At 44.9% G+C, this 27,331-nt stretch overlaps 1 pseudogene; it reads left to right on the top strand.

The window, feature by feature from the left end:
• Nucleotides 1-24,866, top strand: part of LOC124523474 (homeobox protein OTX2-like) — a 47,388-nt pseudogene extending 22,522 nt beyond the window's left edge.
• Nucleotides 24,867-27,331: the final 2,465 nt, after the last annotated feature.

The following is a 27,331-nucleotide window of genomic DNA, read 5'->3' on the forward strand; positions in this document are numbered from 1 at the left end:
TTTTAATGCACTAAATCTCTATGTTTGATTATGCACCGTTTTAAAATTTTCCTGGCATGATGCTGTGTGTGGATCACACCAAATTAACAGTTTCTCTGTTAGGTGGAAAAAACAAATTGCAGAAGAGTATGTACAATATTATGCCAACTGCACAGATATGTGTATGTGTGTGTGCATGCACGTATATATAACACACACACACATTTGTATATGAATAGAATTCATCGAAAACAGTGCCATTCGATAGCACATTCTGTGATGATGGAAATGCCGTCTATTCTGTCCAACACGGTTGCAGCTAGTCATGGCTCCTGAACACCCGAAACATAGCCGGTATGTGTGACTGAGGAATTGAATGTTTAGTTGTACTTAATTGTAATTAAGTAAATTTGAATAGCCACAAGTGGCAAATGGCTGCCTCATTAGACGGCACAGGTCTAGGGGCGCCTGGGTGGCTCAGCTGGTTAAGCGTCCAACTCTTGGTTTCGGCTCACGTCATGACCTCACAGTTTGTGAGTCTGAGCCCCATGTCAGGCTCTGTGCCGACAGCGCGGAGCCTGCTTGGGCTTCTCTCTCTTCCTCTCCCTCTCTGCCCCTCTGCTGTTGTCTCTCTCTCAAAATGAAAAAATAAACGTAAAAAAAAATTTTTTTTAAAAAGAAAGCACGGGTCTAGTAGAATAAAACCCAAGCTTTCAAATGGATACCTCAAAGGGGTTACTTCTGGAGGGAGGAAAGTAAACTTTTACTTAAACCTTACACACCGCTGTAGTGTTTGAATTTAATTATTTAGTTTTGTACACCTGGCATGCATAGCTCACGAAAGAAATAAATCGGAAGGGAAGGTGTTTCATCTTGGGCTGCTGTAACGGAAGACCGCAGTCTGGCTAGCTTAAACAACATGAACTTATTTCTCACAGTTCTGGAGGCATGGAGTCCAAGATCAGGGTGCCAGCAGCGTTGGGCTCTGGTGAGCGCTCTCTTCTTGTGCGGGTGGCCGCCTTCTCACTGTGTCCTCACGGGGCACGAGGGGAGAGAGCTCTGGTCACTCCTCTTCTTACATGGACACCAATCCCATCACGAGGACCCCACCCTTATGACCCTCAGATAGAAGCCGAATCACCCAAAGGCCCACCTCGTAACCCTGTAACATTGGGGTTAGGTCACACCCCACAACTGATCTCTCAGCAAAAGGTACCAGCTCTACCTTCAGTGTCCCCAATCCAACCACCTCTTACAACCCCCACCGCTACCAACCCAGTCTTCTCAGCCATCACCTCTCACCTAGACCACGGCACACATCCACTCCTGGCCCCCAACCCCAGCCCCACGGCATCCAAAGTGACCTTTTAGGAATGAAAAGTCCTAGCACATCTTTCCCTCTGGAGACAGGCTCCCCCATGCCACTGGGAATCAAATCCAAAGTGGCCCACCACGTAGGCCTTCTGTGGTACCTCTCCCACTTCATTTCTGAACGCTCTTTCCTTCGCTGCCTGCTCTGCTCCAGCATCAACCCTGCAGCCAACAGAGCTGTTCCTCTGACATGGCTCACGTTAGGTCTCCGAAAGTGCAGTTCCCGGTGCCTGGAAGGCCCTTCCTTACTTCATTCAGTGCTACAGACTGAACGTTCGTGTTCCCCCAGGACTTCTGTGTTGAAACCCTAATTCCCAATGTGACAGTATTTGTAAATGGGCCCTTTTGGGAGTGATTTGGTCACGAGGGTAGAGAATTCGTGCCCTTGCAAGAGAAGACACACGAGAAATGATCTCTCCCCGCTCCCCCCCACCCCACCCCCCGCCATGTGAGGACGTAGCAAGAAGGCAGTTGTCTGAAACGGGGAAGGGCGTTCTCACCAAGAAGCCTACCCTGCTGGCTCCCTGGTCTCAGATTTCCAGTATCCAAAACTGTGAGACATAAAACTCTATTGTTAGGCCACCCAGTTGATGCTATTGTCACAGCAGCCCAAACTGAGCAAGACACTCAGGTCTCTGGTTAAATATGACCTCCCCGGTAAGACCTGATGACTTAGCTAAACAGCAACATACCCCCAGCCCATCGCTCCCTACCCCTTTATTCAGCTTTACCTTCCTCACGGCATTTATCATCATCTGACAACACATCCCATGTTTACTGCCTTACCGGGTGCCTCCCACACCAGAACAAAAGTTCAAAGCGGGCAGAGAGCTGAGTGATGCCAGCAAGATGGAGACATAGGTTGTTCCTGACTTCACACCCCATGACAACAACTAACATCTGTTCAAGAACAAGACACCACTGAGAGAATCCCAGAACACAGGGGTGAGGCTGAAGTGGCCCCTGCACCTCGGAGACCAAGCCAGACTGCATCAGAAGGAGAAGAGAAGCAGCCACATGTTGACCACGCTGCCCCGCCCCCGGGCCAGTGCAGCCCACAGAGAGGTCTCCTATGGGCCACCAGTTCCTCCAGTGGGAAAAGAGAACCCAGGAGGGACAAACAGCACGCCCGGCCCTGTGGGTCACTTTTAGGAGCCCCCTACCGTGATCTCCCACCACGGGGATCGCAGGGGAATCTGAGGGGCTCAAACACCGGGACTCCGACTGTGATGGAGGCTAGGGGAGGGGCTTCCAACAACCAGCACAAGGATCTTGACAGATGGAAGTTCATACCTGCAGGGTCCTAAGAGTAATCCCAACCAGTGGCTTTGCTCATCTGCAAAACCAAGTTGGGGGCGCACCCTGACTGGGGAACTTGGCAGGGTGCAGATCTGCCTGACTCGGATCCCCAGATGAGGAATCTTTCCACCCCAAGAGCCCAGTTTGCCCACACCCAGGGACCTGTGGAAAGGGTCTTCCAGCCCCTGGACCAGAGTTGTGACCAGAGTGCTGGGGACAACTCCTGGAAGCTGTGTAGCCCAGCAACACTCTGGCTGAGAGGCAGAGGTTCTGAGAGGCTCACCCCCAGAGCAAAGCCAGTACCAGGTATGGAGGCAGGGGGATTAATTCAGAGCCAAGGCTGAATGTAGCTTCTGGCCCCTCCCAACCAGAGCGCCTGTCTGGGGAAACTGAATTAGTCTAGAGTGGACCTTCCCGCTCCTGCCCAGGCAAGGGGGCTGGGGCATAGCTTCCCACACTGTGAAGACGGTCTTCTGGCCCCATCTGACCAGAAGGGCTGGTGACAACTCCTGGAAGCTGTACAGCCCAGCACAGCTCAGGCCAAGAGAAGAGCACTCGGAGTCAACAGTTTGCAGAGCAAAGTCAGAGACCCTATTCGGCCAGGGAACTTGGGGTACAGATCAGCTCCAGTGAAGACAACAAACAGAGCCTGACTGGTTTTACATTTACTTCTCCCACTGTGCCCAGGCAGGGAATTCACAGCCCTGCTCATCGCTGAATACAGCCCTCAGGCCGTCCCACCAGGGAACCTAACGGGAGCACCTGGGAAGCTTCAAAGCCCATTCAACAGCTCTACATACAACACCACCTGAACAGAGAGCAAAGCCCATGGCTTCTCCTGTTGGTAGAGCAAGACAGGTGGCCTCACCTAGGCAGGGAATTCAGGCACACTCTGGGCTGATTTAGGTCTCCAGGCAATGAGGTATACGGGCCCTGGGGCCCTTCCTGCTGCCCTGCCAGGGCAGGGAAGCTAGTTCACAGACCCATCTAAGACTCAATACAGTACCCAATTCTGACCATTTGTGACCAGAGAATCCAGGCAGTAAAAGAAACCGTCCTACGGCTTCTCTTGCACGGGAACTAAGCCAGCAGTCCTACCCAACTGTTCTCAGCCAGTGACAGACACCCCCAACCCACATTCTCAGAGCTCAAACAGCTGCCTCCCCCCAAAATAGACCATAAGAGCAGGTCCCACCTGCCCCGAGGTATTACCAGCAGACACACCCAGTAACTCAAATTGAGGTGACTGGTGAAGAATTCTCTCTGCCAAAGCAAATCTGAAAAGTCTGGAAGAGGAGCCCCATTATTTAAATATGCTGATATCAACACAAGGAATCGATGATGATGAAAAATCAGGTAAATATGACACCATGAAAGATAAATAATAAGCTCCCATTACTTACCCTAAATAAACAGAGATCTATGAACTGTTAGCCAAAGAATTCAGAGTAACTGTCTTGAAGTTTAGTGAACTTCAAGAAAATACAGACAGCTACACAAAATTAGGAAAACACCACATGAACAAAATGAGAATTTTGATAAAATAGCAACTATCAGGGGGAGCGCCTGGGTGGCTCAGTCAGTTGAGCATCCGGCTTTGGCACAGGTCATGATCTCATGGTTTGTGGGTTCAAGCCCCATGTCGGGCTCTGTGCTGACAGCTCGGAGCCTGGAGCCTGCTTCAGATTCTGTGTCTCCCTCTCTCTCTGCCCCTACCCCGCTTGCCACTCTATCTCTCTCTCAAAAAATACATGAACATTAAAAAAAATAATAATAATAAAAAAGAAGAAAATAGCAACCACCAAAAAAATAAAATAAAAAACCCAAAACCTAGAGTTAAAAAATACCTAACTGGGGGTGCCTGGGTGGCTCAGTCAGTTGGGCTTCCAACTCTTGGTTTCCGCTCAGGTCATGATCTCACAGTTCATGAGTTCGAGCCCCACGTCAGGCTCCTCACTGACAGTGTGGAGCCTGCTTGGGATTCTCTGTCTCCCTCTCTCTCTGCCCCTCCCTTGCTCACTCTTTCTTTCTCTCAAAATAAATAATAAATGAACATTAAAAAAAAAGAAAAACACATAACTGAACAAAAGAATTCAGTTTTGAAAGTAGACTCAACCACACAAAAAGAAGAATCCGTAACCTGGAGGATAGGGCACTGGAAATTATGCAGTCAGAGGAACAAAAAGAAAAAAAATATAAAAGACTGAAGAAAGCCTATGGGAAGACAAGGAAAGGATTTTAAGAGCAGCAAGAGGAAAGAGAGAAGGTACATACAAGGGAACCCCCAAAGGGGCTCCTGGGTGGCTCAGTTGGTTAAGTGTCCAACTCTTGGTCTCAGCTCAGGTCTTCATCTCAGGGTTGTGAGTTCAAGCCCTGAGTTGGGTTCTGCATGGGACATGAAGTCTACTTTAAAAAATAAAAAAGGAACTCCCATAAGACTATCAGTGAATCTCTGAACAGAAACTTTTCAGGCCAGAAGAGTATAGTATATTAAAAATACTGAAAGAAAATAACTATCAACCAAGAATTCTGTACCTGGCAAAGCTGCCCTTCAGAAATGGAGGAACACTTTCCAGAACGAACAAAAGCTGAAGGAGTTCATTACCACCAGACCTGCCTTCCAAGAAATGCTAAAGGCAATGCTTTGAGTGAAAGGAAAAGAATGCTAATTAATATCAACAAAAAAACAACGCAAAAAGGTAGTGTAATCCTCACTGGTAATGGCAAATATATAGTCACAGATTCTGCTGGCAAGATGCTAACAGTGGTGCATAATTCACTCACCAACTCCAGTTTAAAAGTGAAAAAAAAAAAAAAGTGGGCAGACGTGCTGTTTGGTGCCCTGTTCTATCCCATGTCCAGCACTCAGAGCAGTGCCTAGTGGGCAGCGATGCTGAATAAACCACTGAATAAATTCACTAAGTAGTTCTCACAGAACCATTTCTTAGAATAATCTGTGAACCGGCTGTCTGGAGTGAAGCAATAAAAACAAAAGGAGTCAAAGTGGGAGAGAGGGTGGGAACTACATTGATCAGAACATAGGAAACTGAAGCTAGTCCCTTAGAAAGAAACGAGGCCTGGTTCATGTCAGCACCCCAGGCCCAGCCCAGGATGTGAGCAGTTTAGGCTCCCAGGAAGGGTGAACACAGGTGCTGGTCTCGGGCTAACTGCAAGAGATAAAACTGTACCATTAGCAGTAACACTGTTATCTTCAGTGATCCAGAAAGTAGTTCCTTTATACCCTCTGTGACAAATAACCCTATTTTTTTTCTCCTTCGGCTGTAAAGTACTTAAAATTTCAAACCTATAGTGAAGTAGAAGTTTGAATCTGGCTCTTAAGAAGGTAACAGAGGGGCGCCTGGGTGGCTCAGTCGGTTAAGCATCCAACTTCGGCTCAGATCATGATCTTGCTGTTCGTGAGTTCGAGTCCCGCATCAGGCTCTGTGCTGACAGCTAAGAGCCTGGAGCCTGCTTCAGATTCTGTGTCTCCCTCTCTCTCTCTGCCCCTCCCCCACTCGTGCTTTGTCTCTCTCTCTCTCTCTCTCTCTCTCTCTCAAAAATAAACGTTAAAAAAAATTAAAAAAAAAAAGGAAGTCAACAGGGAGGCATGTAAGATATTCTTGTAAGAATATGTTATGCATCAGAATCCTAGTGATAACAAATGCACTGTAAACTAAATAAGGTAATATAATTTCAGGCAATGCCACTGAAACAACGGAAGAATAAAAACACTACAACTAATGGTTTCTAGCTAGTTAGAGTTCTCCCCATGCCTAATATTCAATGTGTTGAGAGTCTATTATTAGACCTTGAATTCTACTGTTCAGGGTCAGCCCTCCAACAGAGGCAATGTGGCAGAGGAGGAAAACTGTATTCACAGTGAAGAGCATGAGCTTTTGCAGCTCAAATGTTGGGCTGTCTTTCCCACTGGGTAACTTGCTGTTTAAGTGACCTTGACCAAATGATGTCACCTCTCAGAACCTCAGTTTTCAGCTCCATAAAATAAAGGCAAAAAAAAAAAAAAAAAAAAGAGCAACTTCACAGGATTTTTTTAAAGATTATATGAAGCGATGTAAATGAAATGCTCAGCCTATACTTTAACAGTCTTCATCACAATACACTGGAATGACACATCTCAATGTTTCTCTCCTATGATCACCAGAAAGGCAGCTCTGTCATTGTCCTAGTGCTTACAGCCTCCCCAAGGGACCAGCTCTGGAACTAAATAGTGAATTAACCGATGATCAGTGTCTACTAAATGTTCCTATCTTTACGAAGAAATGATACAAAACAAGGGAAGGGGCGTGGAATGAGGGAGTAAGGCGCCATGCAGAGGCAGCAATTAGAAGGAGCAACAGGGGAGTGGGCAGCAGCCCTCCAGAGCAGGTCAGAGAATGAGTACAAAGAAGTGTAAAGAAGAAGGTCTGGGGGGGTGCCTGGGTGGCTCAGCTGGTTAAGCACTAGACTTCAGCTCAGGACGTGATCTCACGGTTTGTGGGTTCGAGCCCTGTGTCGGGCTCTGTGCTGATAGCTCAGAGACTGGAGCCTGCTTCGGATTCTGTGTCTCCCTCTCTCTCTGCCCCTACCCCGCTTGCACTCTACCTCTGTCTCTCTCAAAAAATACATAAACATTAAAAAAAAAAAAGGTCTGGGGTCCACTCGGCAGACGCAGGAGCCAAAACGCTCGCCTCACTGCACCTCGATAATCTGCAAAGGCACCGGGGAGCCACCGAAGATGACACATGTAGCACACTGTAATAGTAGCAAAACCCATCTATCTGGGAAACTCCTGCCTATTTCTAACCTGAAAGATGTCAATCACACTCTCCCCCACGTGCATGCAGAATAAACCCTGGGGGACTATTTCTGCAGAGGGCAGAACCATTCAGCAGCCAAGGGAGATGGCTACTGAACACGGCTCAGCACACGGTAGCCAGATCACAGAGCCGAGCCCCGTGGCCACACAAGCACGCACACACACAGGTACACAGCATGAGTGCACTAGGGGCCTGCCCCCCTACAGTAAATCCCAGCTTTCTCCAGCAGAAGGCAAAGGACAGCAGTGTGAAAATGTTTTACTGTACTTGAAAAAGGAAACAGACATCTTGTAGTTGCCTTTTGACAGAAGCCAGTTTGACAAGAGATGAAACCACAAAGATGACTCAGACAGTATGAAAAGCAGAAGAAAAAGCAAGAGGCTGTCAGCTCACGGACACCAAGGGGAAAGGAGGAGGCTCAGGGGCAGGTAGGACTGACAGTCCTACTGCAGGAGTGCATCATCTGAGCAGAGTAAGTGGGGAGGAGGAGCAGTCAGAAGTTGGAAGAGAGCTTAGGAATAGTCACCATGAAGAATCAGAGTGGCAGACAGCTGCCCCGAAGAACAAGAAGCAACGGCCACACGGTGCTGAGCCACCACCTGAATTTATGCGACCAGGTGCCAATCTGCCCAGCTATATGGCTTTCTCTGGCACTACTCAGGAGCCCATGTGCAAGCCAAAGGACAAAATGGTCAGGAGTATAGGGTGTGGGCAAGACCGTGATTTAATACATGGACTATGGTTTCTAAGTTGAATCAGGAAGAAAATAAAGATGGAAAGGTACAGAGCAAAAGTGTCTGCAAACCAGAGGTCTCAGTAGGATCAAACGAGAGGTAGGGTCCAAGGTGGACGGACAGGAGGGTGTGGTCCAAAAGGACATCTCTGACTAACGGTCTGAGCCCCGAGTAGACAAGGCCTAGAGAGTGGGGAGATGGAGGAAGCTGGGGAGAAGTTGGGGAGATCGCTGGTGATGAGAAGCTCCAAAACAAGACCCATGCAGCCAAGGAAAATAGGTGGGTCATCCAATGAAGCCGAGGCAAGGTGGAAAACAGTGAGGCGGTCTCGAGCGAGGAGTGGGAGTCATGACAAAGTCAGCATACTGCAATGGTTACAAGGGGACAAAGGACGATTATCCACATGGCTTGATGCTCAAAAAAGCCAGGAGTGGTTACAGAAAGGTAAAAAAGCGACAACCCAGTGCTGCCGAGCCAAGCATGGGGCCCGCCAACCCCACCTTCTGAACAGCTTTGTAACTGTGCAATGATAAAATTAACCTACCTAACTTGGCAGTTCCTGCCAACTTTTATTCTGGAAGAAATCAATCTTTCCCTGCATTTATTCAAAATATATACCAGTAGACTATTTCTACAGGTTACCAGAGGTTTCCTAAGATAAAATATCCAGTGTTGGGAAATTCATCTTAGAACGTTCGAAGGGGTCACACATTTACCCACATGCTGACAGAGTATAAGGAAATTAATACTTTCATTAGGTTTTTTTTTAAATGCCAAGTTTTTACCATACCTTACACTAACTGGAAACAAAGGTTTGCCTCAACATTGAAATCTATTTCCTTGTCATTTACATTGAAGACTGCAGGGATCTGGTATATTTTTACTATCCCCCTGTCTTCCGATATTCTTTCTTTTTTTTAATGTTTACTTTTGAGAGACAGAGAGAGACAAAGGGTGAATAGGGGAGAGAAGCGGAGAAGAGGAGGAGACACAGAATATGAAGCAGGCTCCAGGCTCTGAGCTGTCACCACAGAGCCCGATAGGGGGCTCAAACCCATGAGCCGTGAGATCATGACCCGAGCCGAAGTCGGACACTTAACAGACTGAGCCACCCAGGCGCCCCTCCCAGTCTTCCAATATTCTGTCACGGATTCAACCTATGAACTCATTTATGACGTAGTATTTTATGTTCCTAAAGAAGTATTTCGTGGCTCTTCCACTCCTCTGAATACATTTGTTCAGGTACTGCTTCCTTTGGGAAAATTTCATGGATACTCACACTTCTAGTCCCCATTTTCCCAACTAGACGCTACCCTGTCCTTCCAGGGCACTCCATGAGCAGGTCTGTTATCGCACTCAATACATCTGACTGTCAAACAAAACAAGCTTTATGACCTTGGGACAAGTACCTAACCTCTGAACTTTTTCATGTGTAAAACAGAGAAAATAATAGTAAGAACTTCAAAAGGATTTTGTATCAATTCATGAGTTAAAGCTAATGCCTAGAAAGCACTTACAACAGTACCTACATATAGTAAATACTACAGAAGTGTTTTCTATTCTCATAAGAATATTTATTTGTATGTCTCTATTTGTGGACTTATTAGCACCGTTAAGTTTTATTTATTTTGAGAGAGAGACAGAGACAGACAGAGAGATGGCGAGAGAGAATGTGGGATGGGCAGAGGCAGAGAGGGAGAGAGAATCCCAAGCAGGTCCCATGCTGTCAAGCCGGGCTCAACACGGGCTTGATGTGGGGCTGGAACCCATGAACGTAAGATCATCACCTGAGCCAAAACCAAGAGTCTGATGCTCAATCCACTGAGCAACCCAGGTGCCCCCAGCACCTTTAAAATAGAGACCAAGTCTTAATCTCTATCCCCAATGCCTAGTACGGTGACTGGCAAATCAGAGACATTCAGCAGATGAATGCATGAATCGATCAATAGGTCAATTTCTATCTCACAAAAAATGTGAAAATGTAGATATTAAAAATAACAAATTGAAGGATTACCTTCTTTATAACCTGCCTTGTTTAAAAATAAGTTAAGGCAGGTCATAAACTACAGCCTGACATTTCAAATAGGTAAAGGAAACAAGTTAAAATTAAGGGTAGAACTCTATTATCAATACCACTAAAAAGTCAGTGGACTTCTTTTATTCAGTGTTTATTTTTGAGAGAGAGAGAGAGCATGAACCAGGGAGGGGCAGAGAGAGAGGGGGACAGAGGGTCCGAAGCAGGCTCCACACTGACAGCAGAGAGCCCCATGCGGGGCTCAAACTCACAAATGTGAGATTATGACCTGAGCTGAAGTCAGACACTCTACTGACTGAGCCACCCTGGTGCCCCAGAAGTTGGTGGATTTCTTAAGAATTAAGTACACTTACATACATTTTGACTCTAAGAATTAGAAATTTTTCCCTTATGTTGTGGGGGTGGGGGGCCAAAGCCTTGGCTCCAGACCAGGATTTGCTATTCCATGTTTGTTTGTTTTTTAATGTTTTTAAATGTTTTATTTATTTTTGAGAGAGACACAGAGTGCGAGCAGGGGAAGGGCAGAGAGAGAAGGATACACAGAATCCGAAGCAGGCTCCAGGCCAGCCAGGCACCCTGGTTTTTGTTTTGTTTTTGTTTTTGTTTATTTTTGAGAGAGAGACAGAGCTCAAGTGGAGGAGGGGCAGAGAGAGAGGAAGATAGAATCTGAAGCAGGCTCCAGGCTCCGAGCTGTCAGCACAGAGCCTGATGTGGGGCTCGAACCCACAAACCGTGAGATCATGACCTGAGCCGAAGTCAGACGCTCAACCGACTGAGCCACCCAGGCGCCCCAGGATTTGCTACTCCTAACTTCTTCCACAGATCCAGGAACTACGGGAGAGGAAAAAGCCATAGCGACAAAGTTCACCTACTTCATCTGTCACATGTGTGCAAGAGCGGTGTCTCAGAGCTTTTGCTGATAGAAGGGTATCCACTGCATCCAAAAGAAAATACACATTATTGTGACAAAAAGCTCAAGATGTTCATAAAGCCCACGGGTACTCAGAGAAGTGGCTCTTCTCAGTGCCCAGCAGAAAAGGGCCATCTTCTACATTTCATCTTGTCAACATTTCTAGAAAATACCTGATCTAGGATCATAACATAACCCTACTTAAACTGAGCACTGCTAATATTTAAATATTCTGGTGCTTTTCAGATTATTTCTAACACTACTGAAAATGAGTCTGTCACATAGCAGGACTTTTCCTCTTTCACTGGTCCATGCAAAAAGCCACCGTATTTGTTAAAATGGAATTCAATGAAAGTCCATGTTAAGTAAAGTCTGGGAGCATTAGGGTTTCACAGTGGAAGAGAAATGTTTATCTTATCCTCATGGCCATCTAAGAAGAAAGCCACACAAAAAGGATGAGAGTGAAGAGTTAGAGGGAAATCTCTAGCAAGCCAGGGCTATGTCTACTTGCTGGAAGAGTCCCAATCCAATTCACGGATGGCCCTTCCACTCTCGCCCTCACGTCCCAGGGCGGAATGTGCCAGCACAACCCAAGGTGGACTGATGCAACTCCAGCATCAGACACATACAAATACAAGCATGAACAAAGAAGAAACAAATGATTAGCAAGCTTCTCTTCTCCACATGCTGCAAGTTCTGATGGTAACCAACTCAAATACAGGCACACGAAAACATCATCTGCTTTTCCAAATAACTTCATGGCTAACTGAAATCACTTGAAGCAGTAACTTCTCTCCTACTTTCCCAAATAAGCCAGCATTAACACATATGAACATTCTCATCAGAGAAAGTGTTTAAAAGGTAAGGTTAAAGCACCACACCCACACACCCCCACACCCACACCCTAATAATAGTGTGTTTTTCTGTAATTAAGCAGTAAGCTTTTTTATTATTTTTAATGAACAAAACAAAAACTGAGGTCTCAATCTGACGAGGAGCACATCACCTGAGGATTAAACCTCCAAGTACGCACCCCCTAGTTCCTCATCCTTTAATTACTGCATCCATGCTTGCCTAGGAAACCTCCTCAAAGAGGCTCAAATAAACTCATTTCCGGGCTTGCAGGTATGACTCACTACCTCTTGTTCCCACAGAGTAAGTCCTCTTGAGTTCTTAGAGGCAGGTATTTTTGCAATCTGGATAACATTTAAAAAACAAAAGGAGAATAATTATGTATTTTGAATACAGATTTCTAATGGGAATAAAAGCTAAGAATAGGTTCCTGTTCACATCAACTTTAGGAGAGAATTGTAGATTCTCAAATATGCCCATTCAATCTACATCAAGTAATTATGCAGTATTATTTTCACGGCAATATGTTGACATGAAAATGATTAAACGTGGTCATGAAAGAGACCAGAAAAGACGCTGGAACAGTAAGGCCACGGACACAACAAGGGAGAGGACAGGCAGAGGGATGTGACCTGCCACCACCACCACCACCACCAGAAACACTGAAGAACTACCCCCAGGTCAGGTTCCCTGATGTTGCTTGCAAAGCGTCTACACCTCTGCCCAGAATGACACCACAACTTCAGGGAATAGTGACAAGAAAACACAGCACAGGTCACCCCGTGCCAACGGATCTGCGGCCTGGGGCAAGGGCATCTCTGAAGGTTCTATTTTAACCACAGCAGACGCACTGAAGGAGGTTCTGCCTGCAGACTTCTGAGGAAGGGCAGAATCCTTTGTAATCACAGCAAACTGTAGTAGGAATACGCTAACGGCCTCAAGGCCAAGGCCAGATGATAGCGAGGTTCTGAAACTGTCTCAGGACAGAGATGGGACCAAATCCTTGGAGGGGGAAGGGCAGGCGACGGGGCCCAGGCCTGGAGGCGGAGCCACAAGGTCCACAAGGGTCTTGGACCCCTTTCTCTGAACTCTTACCTCAACCTGGCTGCTGCTTCCAGAACCTTCTCAGCATCTTCTTCACAGTATCACATTTTCTTTCACTGTGACGAGAGCAGTCACCATTTAAAATTGAGTAAGTTAGGGGCACCTGGGTGGTTCAGTCGGTTAAGCATCCGACTTCAGCTCCGGTCATGATCTTGAGGTTCGAGCCCCGTGTCAGACTCTGTGCTGACAGTTCGGAGCCTGGAGCCCGCTTCAGATTCTGTGTCTCCCTCTCTCTCTGCCCCTCCTCCGTTCCACTCTGTCTCTCAAAAATGAACAAACGTTAAAAAAAAAATTTTTTTTTTTTAAACTGAGTAAGTTAAAACCAACTCTTCTGGAGGAAAACCAACTACTAACTTCTACTCCCCAACTACCACACGAGGCGGTCTCAGAGCTGCTCCAGGCGGAGAGGTGGGGAAGGCCAAGGGGGAGACACGCCTGAACTCAAAGCTCTCGTCAGTTTTTCGAGGGAACATTAAAGCCTTCTGCTAGCTTCTCTCCTGCTGCTCCTGCCTCACGCTGCAGCTAATCCACACCCACGCTGATGGCTGGGGTTTAAACTCCTCTCACAGGCAACGGCTCCCTATTGCCCTCAGGATAAAAATCCAAACTCTCCTCAAGGTACGTTAAAAAAGCTCTTCACCAGCAGCACCCTGAAAACTGGACTGCACTCCACTGTGACCTTGAACCTATTAAAGAAAAACTGCCCCAAACCCGATCTGGAACAGAACCATAACGCATAACATCCTAGTGGGAAGAAATCAACAGCTTTCCAGATAAATCCTTTTTTCTAAGGCAATTTTAAAATGAACTTTAAGATTAAGGCTTGTTCTGGCGAACTCATTGCCATTCACCTAGATGGCTATCAATTATCAACTAGACTAGTTAGAGTCTAAAGATTTTTCACCAGATATTCTTCCCAATGATGATTCAATCATTCCTCCTATAACAGACCCCCACCCCTACTAAGAGTGAATCTTTGAGTCCACCTACCAGGGGCCTCTTCCTTGCACTGCAAAACTGTTATTAATACAATGTTGGCACGTGTTCTTAACTAAACTATCTGAGGAGTTTTAACAAACCCTGACCTCAAGCAGGTCTTAATGTCCTGCAGTTTCCAGCATGTTCCTTAGTCTCTAGCCTTTGTAGGCCTTTAAATACACAGCAACCTCCCCCCAGGAGCACCACCAGAGTCTGACATTTCCCCTGGCTCTCTGTCTTCTCCCAGTGTATCATAACCCTCATCTTCTCCCAGTTTACTCGTATCCATCCTCCCAAACCTGGGTGTCTCATGTCAGGTTCTGCAGAAGGATGTCCTGCGTGTCTGGACTGCACGCCCTCCCCAGTGCTGTTATCACACTGCACTCCATTCCTCTCACTAGACTGGAAGCTTACTGAAGACAGCACTGGAGCTTTTTGTTTCTGTACACCCGCCTCATCGCAGAGCCTGGCTCCAAATGAGCACGTCCTAAACGTCTGTTGAATGAATGAATGCTAACAGCCCAGGGCAGGAGTCAACCTTCCGGGCAAAGGTGTTACATCCTCCAGTGCAACCCACTTTTAGATGCTCTGAGTTTGGATCAAGTTAAAATCAGATGGATAACTTGACGTTAAGACTGACGTTTCTGCATCTTAGTGTTAAGGAGAGAGATGAAGCTGAAAAAAATTCACTGAAAGAGGTAATGACTGTGCAGCTTAAGAAACCATGCCTGAGAGGCACGCTGGTTCTGAAGACGGCCTCCCTCTGCACCGGGGTGGAACGGGAATCCACGAGGCAGCCCGGGCAGCACAATCTCGCACACCTGTCACACAGGGCCACTTAAACCTGAACGCCACCAAAGCCACTAGAAAGAGCACAGACAGGCCAACAGCAGCTGACTTAAATGGGAGATTTCCTGAAATTTTACAACTAGAGGAAAAATACAGGGGGTTTTAGAGGAGAAGTAAAATGTAAAAGGGGGAAATTAAAGATGGATAACAATGTTAAAGCATCCTCCCAGATCTGAGTCTTCTTGGCACAAGAACGTAAAAATTTAGTTTTCCATGAAAACATGTTAGGTAAGTTTTGGGGATGTAAAGGTGGAGAATGAACCATGACAATTCAGGAGGAATTCTATTTTACCGTTTGCTGGCTTTGGAACAGGGCTGGGAGGACTTTTCAATGCCGTAGGGGAAAGGCAGTCTCTGTCGCCCACCCACTTCCCCCAACCTTTCCTCCCTCTGGAGCACCCTCCCTGAGAACAAACCCGCTGAGGCCTGTGCAGGTGCTGCAGGACAGGGCAGACCAGGCCCAGGGGCTGCTTTCTGCACACAGATGCGAGTCTTCCTCTCATGGAGGAAAACCTCCCAAGTGTGCTTGTAGACGGTAGGGTTGAAGACTACACTTTCAGGGATCGTTTCTATAGTTTGTTAGTAGATGGTAGGGTTGATGGCAGGCTCCTGTCTACTGCTGGGGGTTGTCACACATGATCCTGGGGGGGCAGGGTGACTGAACGGACAGAAGGGTAAACATAATGCTGTCCCTACACAAGCCATGGGGTCCCCTCACACAAGCTCAGGCAAGTACAGGGCACGGCACAGGTGGTCCACACACACTTTTTCTGGCTGACTTGCTCACAATATGTCATGGCTCTTCATCCAGTATATTCTCCCAAAAAGGGCTCAGTGTTTATCATTTTTTTGAAGATCGCTTCAAGACCTTAGACACTGACCTGAATAGTAACTGCGGGAAGCCCATCTGCCAGATCTAAGCAGTAAAAATATGCCTTACTCTGAGCACAAAGGACAGGACAACCACGGCTAGCCAGGGAGGACACAGTTAGTGCCGTGGAAGGCAGGCAAGGGGGCTCCCGTCTCCAAAGTTCTAGAGTTCTCTTTACTCACTACAGAAGAGCTAGTATTCACCCAAAGATCTTACATTTAATAGATCTTTAGCCTACCTGAGAACAAGTGAATTCATTTTTTTTATATTTCATTTTATACCACTCAGCCTTTCTCACTCTTGCACATCCACACTTAGAAAAAAGAATGAGTAATATTAAAACAAAGGAACGGTACACTGAACGGCCCTCGCACACCGAGACATAAAACGTATGTGATTCGAGCCGACATTCTACACATCTATGAAAACTTTCAGGGAGACTTATAATAGAGCACGTGGGAATCCCCCACATGAATTTAAGAATCTTCTGACTGGACTGAAAGTAGACTTGAGGGGCCAGGGAAAGGATTTCCCCTGTGGTCGATTCAAAACGTTATTCTGTTTCTGAGTCGTCATACCAAATAACCATGAAGTGAGCAAAAACTCTCTTAAAATGTATTTTTTGAACTCTCCCCCCTCCCCCAGTACTGAACTCTAAGACTGACTGAAAGACAAAATACTAGAACATACTTAAAATGGTTTCTTAAAAATAAGCTCACAATAAGTAGGAACATGAAGGTCTAATGTTCTGGAAACACACTCTAACCAGTCCAGCTAAATGAAACATCCACACCTGTTGATGAAATTAAGGGTCTGCAGATGTGGATTTGCAAAACTGATCATTCTGGAGCATCACAAATTTCTCACAAGATTTTCTGAAACAGTAAGTTCCCTTAGAGCACATAAAATGTTGATTCAATGAACAAAAACCCAATTTACAGATCATTTCAAGAACATTCCTGTCAGATGCTAAAACAATAATACATCATTCTTTTTAAATTCTTTTTTCCTTTTTAAATTCTTAGAAACTGACTTGAAACGTAAATAAAGTCATTTGAGTTGTGTCCGAAAGGAGTAATCAGACACACAAAAAATCAAAGTCATCAAGAAATTTACCCCACAAACAACACAACAAGTGATCTGTAATCTCAACTCCTAAGGTTCAGCTGCTTTCCAGGGGGCCAAGGCGTGTGGTAGGCTAGCCTATTATGATATTAGGACAGGTGTCGGAGAGCATTAAAACTCATAAATGTTTAACACAATTTTATAATAGAAAGATTTCCATCACATTAAGTAGAATTAAGTATCTTGCAGTGTTTACTAGATAAGCTTCAGTATGGATAAAAATGTTCTTATGCTAAACTTTTTTTCCCAACAGTAAGAGAGACACGAGGCTTCCTTGTGCTAGAAGAATAAAGTACAGGCTGTGCAACCATCTGAGCAGAACAAAGTAGGCTGTGTGGTACAGGAGATAGCATACAGGGTATGAAGATTTTTACAATTTTTTTTTTAAAGTAAGCTCTATGCCCCATGTGGGGCTCGAACTCACAACCTGAGATCAAGAGTCACTCGCTCACAGACTGAGCCAGTCAGGTGCCCCCAGGGTATGAAGATTTTTTTAATAAAACCAATAAACCAAACATAAAAGGAATGGAATGAAGACTCAATACAGCTACTAGATACTTCAAATCCCACTTAAGCCTAGGAAACTTTTATTTATTCTTAAGGCTTTAAACACAAAATCTATGCATTTGGAGTACAACAAAATAATAGATGTGGCTTAGACATAATAGGGCACAGATAGATGAGACAGTTAACGAAACTCTTAAATTGAGTCTACGCTGTGCTTAGCGACTCGCTTCCAAAGAGCAGAGAATGGAAGAAGGTGGGAAAGAAATTTACACCTGGCAACACCACCCTGGCTGGGTGATCAAGGTCAACATCATGAGGGACAAGGCATGTCCCCTTCATACAATGTGGCAGGACTATCACTTCGCTTCTGTGGTCTTCCTCTCAAAAGCCCATCACTCCAGTCCAATCAGGAAAAACATGAGAAAAACCCAAACTGAGGGAAATTCTACAAGGTATCTGACCAGTACTCCCCAAACTGACAATGTCATCAGACACAAGGAGAGTCTGAGAAACTGTCACAGACCAGAAGAAGTGAAGTAGACAGGACAATAAAATGGAATGTGGATCCCAGAACAGGAAAACGACGTTAGGGAAAAACCAGTGAAATGTGGACAAAGTGCAGGTTTTAGTTAATTGTAACGTAGCAACGCTTGCTCTTTAATTGTGACAGATGTCGCAGGATAATGTAAGAAGCAGCCGTTGGGGTAATGGGGTGAGGGGCATATGGGAGCTCTCTGTACTATCTTTGTGACTTTTCTTCAAGGCCGAAATTATTCTACATAAAGGGCTTCTTCAAACTTTCCAAAACTGAGTCCACAGCCCCAGTCGGATACTTGAGTGTGTTCAGTAGCACTGCTTCCACCAACACACATAGGCTAGGACCCTGACCATCCGGTGCACTGACCCGCGGACACTCTGGCCAACTTGGGAACCTGCGTAGGATGCCAGGAGATCACAGATGGCGTGCATGTGACAAGAACAAACATCTCTCAAGTGCCTAACACCCCCATCTGAAGTGAAAAATAGGCAGTTTTATGCAAGAAAAAAAAACAAAGGCTAAATGGGTTGGCCTGCAGCCATCAGTGCTCTGCGAGAACACATGACAAACCAGCCTTCATCCCCACTTAGCAAATACCACTGCCAGAATCCAAGCAGGTGTGAAAAAGAGTTATGCAGACTTCCCTCGTGCCCACGAGCTTTGTAGCCTATTTCTTTACCCTAAAAAAGGTAAACCAGAGAAGTGGGGGCACAGAATTCCTTTAAGGGTTGGTGGGAGAAAGGGGAGAGGGTAGGCCATATTAAAGAAAAACCAGGTCTTTGACCAAACAGCACGTCAGTTGTTACCTATTTGCAAGTATCTGTCCGGACAGGGAGCGTGTGGTACCATGTGAGCTGTGTTTTTTAAGAAGGAGGCAAAGCCGTTGAAGTGCAGCTCAATATAGAAAAACGTTTTGTCTTTACAGAATAAACATGTGCTAGGATTCTGTTGGCTGCAACGAATTTCTTTAATTGCCCTGAATTTCAATCGAAAAGGAAATCTGGGGATTTATCTTCTCTAACCCAACAATTCCAGAATCTACAAACTAGAGGAACATGCAGTACTTATTAGGCCAGAAACTTTACATATAAACATCTTCAAATTTCTTCAGAAAATGAATATACTGTCAATCGAAATTATAACCGTTTTAAAGGGACAGTGGCCAATTAGTTAAAGTTCAGGGGGGAAAAAGTGGTGCAGAAATAGCCTAGGAAAATCTGAAAAAGTGTGATGATGATGATGATGATGATGATGATGATGATGAAGGAGAAGGAGGAGGAGGAGGAGGAGGAGGAGGAGGAGGAGGAGGAGGAGAGGGGAGTCTTATTCCAGTGGCTCTGATCATTCCAACAGTGTGGTACTGGCTTGAACCGACAGGTCAACACAGAAGAAAACACCTCTGAAAATAAAGCAAACATTAAAAACTGGTTCACTTACTCAAACGTTTACGGTGTGCACTGTTGATGGCTGCTGGGTGGTGACACAAAACAGGCAAAGACAGTCAAACCAAAAGGACAAAGTACACGAAAACTGGTTAACCATATGGGGAGGAAATCAGTTAGATACTTTTCTCGCACCTTACACCTGAACACATCTCAGATAAATACTTAATTATATACAATATCCCAGCAGTACTAGAATAAAACGTAGCTGCATGTATAATTTTGTCATGAGAAAGATGGAGTTCCAGAATAATCACTGTGAAACATGTTCATCTAAATGTCAATACGGTCACGATTAAATAAATGACTCTCTAGCCACGTGGATTATCGTGTAGTTGTTAAATTGTTGGTGGAGACATTTATTTATTAACATGAAAGTGTATTCAAGTAGAAAGGTAAGTTACAAAAATGTTGTGTACAGTAAGAGGACCTACATGTGGGTATTAAAGAAAACAGTGAGGGGCGCCTGGGTGGGCTCAGTTGGTTATGCGTCTCGCTCTTTTTTTAATGTTTATTTATTACTTTTGAGAGAGAGAGAGAGAATGGGGGAGGGGCAGAGAGAGAGGAGATAGAGAATCCCAAGTAGGCTCACTCCACACTGTCAGCACAGAGCCCACATGGGGCTTGATTTCATGAACTGTGAGATCCTGACCTGAGCCAAGAGCAAGAGCCAGACGCTCAACCGACTCAAGCCACCCGGGTGCCCGACTTAAGTGTCCACCGGACTCTGGGCTGACACCGTGGAGCCTGCTTGGGGACTCTCTCTCTCTCTCTCTCTCTCTCTCTCTGCCCCTCCCCCGCTCGTGCTTGCTCTCTCAAAATAAATAAATAAACAGTAAAAAAAAGAAAACACTGGGAAACACCCACTGTTCTACAAAGATGCCAATTCTCCTCAAATTAATCTATAAATTCAGCGCATGAACTCAATCAAAGGAAGGTTTTTCATTGGACGCAACTCTAAAATGCGTATCAGAGATCAAAAGACAAAAAGTAACAACAGTTTTAAAGAAGAACAAAGAGAGGGGAGGATTGGTTCTACCAAAAAACAACACAACACAGAAATAAAGACAATAAAGAAAGTGTGAAATTGGAGCGGGGGAAAAAAACAAGTAGACCAGAGCATAAGATAACCCCCAAAAGGTCTCCACAAATGGACCACAGCACCGAACCGCACCGCACTGTGGTGCAGCCAAGATGAACCGGTTCACGAGCATTGCCAGGAAAACCTGCTGTCCAGAGAAAAATAACATGAGGTTTCTAGACCTCCCAACAGACACATAACTCCATTTTAAATGGGTTGCAGGTGAAACCGTGGAAAGCAAAACTTTCAAAACTTGTAGTAGAAAACGGAGGAGAATATTTCTATACGACCTAGCCCTAAGGAAGAATTTTAAAAATAAGACACAAAGAATGCCAAAGAAAAGGACTAGTTAAATCTGACTGCATCTAAAGGAAACTCTTATTCAGCGAAATGTATTATTTCAAAAGTGAACAATTAAGCCCCAATCCAGGAGGAAAGTATACACACAGAGATAACAAAGAATGGATAAGAAAAATATATAAAGACTGTCTACAAATTAACTTAAAAAAAAAAAAAAGAGAGAGAGACACCTGGATGACTCAGTCAGTTAAGCGTCCAGCTCTCAATCTCAGTCCAGGTCATGATCTCATGGCTTGTGGGTTCAAGCCCCATGTCAGGCTCTGCATTGATAGTGCAGAGACTGCTTGGGATTCTCTCTCTCTCTCTCTCTCTCTCTCTCTACCCCCTGCCCTCTTGCTGTCTCTAAAAATAAATTTAAAACACTGTTTAAAAAGCATAAAATAAATAAAATAAATAAAATAAAATAAAATAAAATAAAATAAAATAAAATAAAAAATAGGAAAATGGGCACGTAATTGGAATTCACACTTCACAGTAGAAACCCCAGGAGCTAACAAACACATAAATTCTCAATCTCACCAGAATTCAACAAAATTCTAATTAAAACCACACTGAGATACCATTTCATATCCATGAAACTGGAAAAATTAGTCTGACAATGACAAGTGTCTTAAGGGTATAAAGCAAGGTAAAACCACTTCAGTGAGAAACTTCATTACAGTGTAGTTATGAAAGTTGAAGTTGTCCATATCCTAAGACCCAGGAATTTTCTGGTTACATAACCCTGATGAACTAAGTACATACATTAAGGAGATATATAAAAAATGTTCATAGCCACATTTTTTTTTAACAGTGAAACACTGCAAAACTTCAATGTCAGTCAACAGGGAAATCTATTTAAAAATTATGACATATTTATAAAACTGAATACCGTAGGGGCGCCTGGGTGGCTCAGTCAGTTAAGCATCCAACTTCAGCTCACATCATGATCTCAAAGTTCATGGCTTCGAGTCCCGCGTCAGGCTCTGTGCTGACAGCTCAGAGCCTGGAACCTGCTTCTTGCTTCTGTCTCTCCCTCCCTCTCTACCCCTCCCCCACTCAGACTCTATCTCTCTCCCTCTCTCTCTCAAAACTAAGTAAATATTTAGGAAAAAACCTGAATATTGTAAGACCATTAATATGGGTGACTACAGCTACGGACATTAATATGAACAAATCTCAAAAAACGTAAAATTGAGAGGCACCTGGGTAACTCAGTCGGTTAAGCGGCCAAGTCTTGACTTCGACTCAAGTCACAATCTCCCGGTTGTGACATGGAGCCCTGCATCTGGCTTAGTGTGAAACCTGCTCGAATTTCTTTCTCTCTTTCTCTCTCTCTCTCTCTGCTCCACCCCTGCTCACACTCTCTCTTTCTCAAAATAAAATAAGCAAACCTTAAATAAAATAGTATTGGGCCAAGAAGGCAAGAACAGAACACACAACATGCACCGCGGCGAACCCTGAGATCTTTGTGCCGCTAGGTCTCCTTTAGCGCTGAAGGGCTTCCTCCCCCAGCCACTGGGAGTGCTGCAGGCTGACAGTTCTCAGCTGAGCAGGGTCACCTCGCCCAAGTCATGTCCCCTCTCCAGGGGCAGCTCAGTGCCTGACCCCTCACCCAGAGCTGGGGCAATTCTGAAGGGCTAGCCCGCCTCTCCACTCCCCTTGGGATGGGCTGAGGGCTTCCTTGTGACTGCACTGCAGCCCAGTCTCTCTCTCTGCCCAGTCCTGCTTCCGTCTCTTTCACGGGCGTTAATCCTAAAACTTCCTTAGTAAACTTCCTGCGTGTTTATCTGCTTCTCAGAGTCTGCGTTCCTTGGAACTCTACTTTCTTTCAACAGATACAATTTATATCTTGTTTGAAAACATGCGCCACAGCAAATTTAGGAAGGCTGAAATCATACCAAGTATATTTTCTGACCACAGTGGAATGAAACCAGAAATCAAAAGCAGAAGGAAAACCGGGAAAACTCACAAGCATGTGAAAATTAACTGACACGCTCTTGAACAACCAACGGGTCACGGACGAAATCAAAAGGAAAGTTAGAAAATATCTTGGAAAAAAAAACGAAAATGAAAACACAACATATTAAAACTTCTGGGATGTGACAGAAGCAATACTGAGAGGGAAGTTGTTGGTGACAAACACCCACGTTAAGAAAGAGGAAAAATTCCCAAATAAATAAGCTAACCTTATACCTCAAGGAACTTGAAAAAGAGCAAACTGAAGTCTAAAGTTAGCAGCAAGAAGGAAAGAATAAAGATTAGAGCATAAATTAAAAAAGAGAGCAAATAGGGGAAAAAAAGGCTAAAACTTGTTTTTTTTAAAAAGAGCAACAGAATTGGCAAGCTTTTAGCTAGACTAAGAAAAAAAAGAATGCTCAAATAAATAAAATCAGCAATGAAAGAAGAGACAATATAACTGATGCCACAGAAACTAAAAGGATCAAACAAGGTTAACAAACTGGAAAATGGAAAAAAATGGAAATGGAAAAGAAATGGAAAAAAATCCTAGAAATACACAATCTGCAGAGACCAAATTAAGAAGAAACAGAAAATTTGAACAGATCTCTAACTAGTAAGGAAGTTCAATCAGTAATCCAAGGCGCCCCAACAAAGAAAAGCATGGGACCAACAGCTTCCCTGGTGAATTCTACCAAATATTTTAAAAGGCACTAAAGTGAATTCTTCTCAAACTGGTCCTGGCGTAAAGACCGACATGGAGAGACGAATGGAACCAAAGAGGGAGCCCAAAAATACACCCACACGTACACCCCGCAACTGATCTTCAATAAGAGTGCCAGGAGGAAGAGGACACAAAAGGGAAAGGATAATGTCTTCAATAAATAATCAGAAAAACTGGATATCCTCATGCAAAGGAATGAAACTGGACCCTGATCTCACACCACATGCAGAAGTCAACTCAAAGTGGGTTAGAGACTGAATCCTAAGGCCTGAAGCTGGACGACTTCTAGAAGAAAACATAGGAAGAGGATGCTTACAGAACAGCACCTCTGTCTGTCTGCCTTGCCCTTAGCTCCATCACTCTAAACCCACCTACCAAGGACCCAGAACCTGCCCACCCCAGGAGAAGACAGACCTTCTAGCTGGGTACCCCCAATCGAGAGGGTACTTCCAAACACTGCACGTTGCACGCCCAAACGTTAGCAGGGTCTCTTAAGCAACCGCCTTACCCAGTCAATGGGCTGAGTCTGACCACCTCGGGCATGTACCTGCTGCGCCCCTCAGTGGGCCACCTGGCCACCCCCCACCACCCAAACAGAGTCAGGAGAGGACAACGTTCACCCAGGTGCAGCCAGACACGCTCGAAGTGCTGTCTGCTAAGACCTGGTACCCTGACATCTTCATGCCGTGGAGGTGGTGCTGAAAATCAGCCTGTCCAGGTCCAGGAAAAAGAACCAGGCTTAAGAATCAACGGGCTAAGTGCTGCCAGTAGCAGCAGCAACAACAGAAGGGAGGTCAAAACCAAGTCAAACAAAGCCAAAATGAAGAAATCTCCAGATCAGGAACCGAGTTCACAGAGTGGAACAAGCGGCCAATTCGCTCCCTTCTCTAGCACCTCAGTGCCCACCATTTCCAGAAGCAGTGCTCTCGAGTCTATCTGGACTCCAGATTCTGTCTCCCCACTGTCATATTCCTTGTCCCCCTCCTCTTCCTGCATACACAGGTCCTATCCTGTGATCCATACACAGGCTTCAGATGACGGTCAAGGATATGCTGCTCAGCTTCCTACTTGGGGGCACGGGCCAAGGATGTTACCTGACCCCCATGTGTCACCAGCTTCCTGGACCGGGGGACACACTCAGCCCTATGGGTACCGGTGCAGCCACCAGCTATCTCAACCAGTCCTTAGCTTCTCTTTCCACCCAGGGTTATGGAGCTTCAAGCTTGCGTTTTAATTCAACCACTGATTGCTTGGATTGTAAGCACCCAACTGCCTCCTGGAAGCTTCCCTTCAATGCTCACTGCCTGGATTATAAAGATCAGACATCTTCACAGCAATTCCAGGTTTTATGAAGCCCTGCAGAAGCTCTTTTTGTGAGTGATTTTCAAAGAGACCGGGCTGGACGTTCCAGTGTCAGCCAGGCATTAGTTCAAAGAGTTAGAGGTGATGATGCTCTGACCTTCTGATCAACGTTCTGGGAGTCACAGGAGGAGGAATGAAGGCCCTGAGAGGGACCTACCAACCAGCAGCCTGAAATGGACAGACAGGACTACTTAGGATCCTGGCATAGTTTTAGATCACTGGTTCTCCTGACTTGCAAAATGATCAAAAGCATTCCAGCCACGTGCAGCCAAACACCAAACGAAAAGGTGAGGGAAAGGAGGGAGGGAAACAGCCTTCCTAAGCAGAGGTGTTCCAATGCTCTGGCCAATCTCTGGCTGAACCTTAGGAATGGACAGTGCCTCAAGCTCACTCACGTTTCATGACCAACTGGTACTTGGCACTGAAAAACTTTGTGACTGATTGTCATAGATGCACTTTAAAAATAATAATAATAATAATAATAATAATGTTCATAAAGGGGAGCCTGTGTGGCTCAGTCCGTTAAGCATCCGACTTCAGCTCAGGTCATGATCTCGCAGTTTGTGAGTTCGAGCCCTGCACGGGCTCTGTGCTGACAACTCAGAACCTGGAGCCTGCTTTAGATTCTGTGTCTCCCTCTCTCTCTGACCCTCCCCTGCTCACGCTCTGTGTTTCTCTCTCTCAAAAGTAAACATTAAAAAAATAATAAAAAATACACAAAAAATAAAACATAATGTTCACAAAGGGGCGCCTGAGAGGCTCAGTCAGTTAAGCATCCGACTTCAGCTCAGGTCATACTCTCACAGTTCAGGAGTTAGAGCCCCACAATAGGACTCCTCACTAACAGTGTGGAGCCTGCTTGGGATTCTCTCCCTCTCCATCTCTCTCAAAATAAATAAATAAACTTAAAAAAAAATAATGTTCATACGGAGTCACTGTGCAGCTTAAAAGATGACTGGTGTGTGTCTTACATAAGTGGTACATCTGTGGTTTTTAATCTGTGCTCGACTTCAAAACTGTGATCTGTTATTGTATGCAACCTTGAACTTCACGTCTGCAGAGCTTCTTCTGTGATTAAATAGGTTATAATTATAAGCAAAATTCGTAGCAACTGAGCACTTATCTAAAAAGATTACCTTTGGCTGGAGGTGAGCTGCACTGAAACTTGACAACAAAATGTCTCTGGACAAGGAGAGTCAAAGAAGAGCAACAAAAGGACACTAATGCATCTGTAATTTACAGCTGGTAAGCAGAGCAGTAAAGAGACACTGGTCCATTGCTCTGACCCTGATGAATTTATAAATTGAGATCACTGTCATGTATGCTTGCAGATGTTAACTGATAAAGTTGTACACGCATAAACCTCTTCTCTGATTGGCAGATACGTATCATATATTAAAACGGTTCTAGGGGCGCCTGGGTGGCGCAGTCGGTTAAGCGTCCGACTTCAGCCAGGTCACGATCTCACGGTCCGTGAGTTCGAGCCCCGCGTCAGGCTCTGGGCTGATGGCTCGGAGCCTGGAGCCTGTTTCCGATTCTGTGTCTCCCTCTCTCTCTGCCCCTCCGCCGTTCATGCTCTGTCTCTCTCTGTCCCAAAAATAAATAAACGTTGAAAAAAAAAAAAATTAAAAAAAAAAAAAAACGGTTCTAGTGCCAAAAAAAAAAAAAATAGGGGAAAAGCTTCATGACACTGGTCTTGCAACAAAAGCAAAAACAGACACGTGGGACTACACCAAACTAAAAAGATTTTGCACAGCAAAGGAAACAATCCACAAAGTGAAAGGAAACCTAGAGAATGGAAGGAAATATTTGCAAGCCACATATCCGGTAAGGAATTAATATCCATAATATATAGGGACCTCTACAACTCAACAGCAAAAATAGATAAAGATAGACAGATGAACACGATTAAAAAATGCACAAAGGACTTGAATAGACATTTTTCCAAAAAGGACATACAAATGGGCAACAGGTATTATAAAAAGATGCTGAGCATCACCAATCATCAGGAAAATGCAAATAAAACCATGAGGTTATCACCCCGCACCTGTTAGAATGGCTATTATAAACAAAACAAAAACAAAAACAAAAACAAAAACAAAAACAACAGGCACCCGGCTGGCTCAGTCAGCAGAATGTGCAATTGCTGATCTCAGGGTTGCGAGTTCAAGCTCCATGTTGAGTGGAGAGATTACTTTTAAAAAATTAGAAAATTAAAAAAAAATCTTTAAAAAAAGAAACACAAAAAAAGTAACAAAAGCTGGCAAGGATGTGAAGAAATAGAGGCCTTTGTGCACTGCTGATGGGAATTTAAAATGGTTCAGCTACTACAGAAAACAGTATGGAGGCTCCTTAAAATATTAAAAATAGAACTATAATATGATCCAACAATTCCACCTCTGGATATTTATCTAAAACATAGGACACCAGGATCTCAAAGAGATATTTGCACTTG

Source organism: Lynx rufus, unplaced genomic scaffold, assembly GCF_022079265.1.
Source record: "Lynx rufus isolate CCGP_SWC_20201006 ecotype Redwood Valley unplaced genomic scaffold, mLynRuf1.p SCAF_4, whole genome shotgun sequence".
NCBI lineage: Eukaryota > Metazoa > Chordata > Mammalia > Carnivora > Felidae > Lynx > Lynx rufus.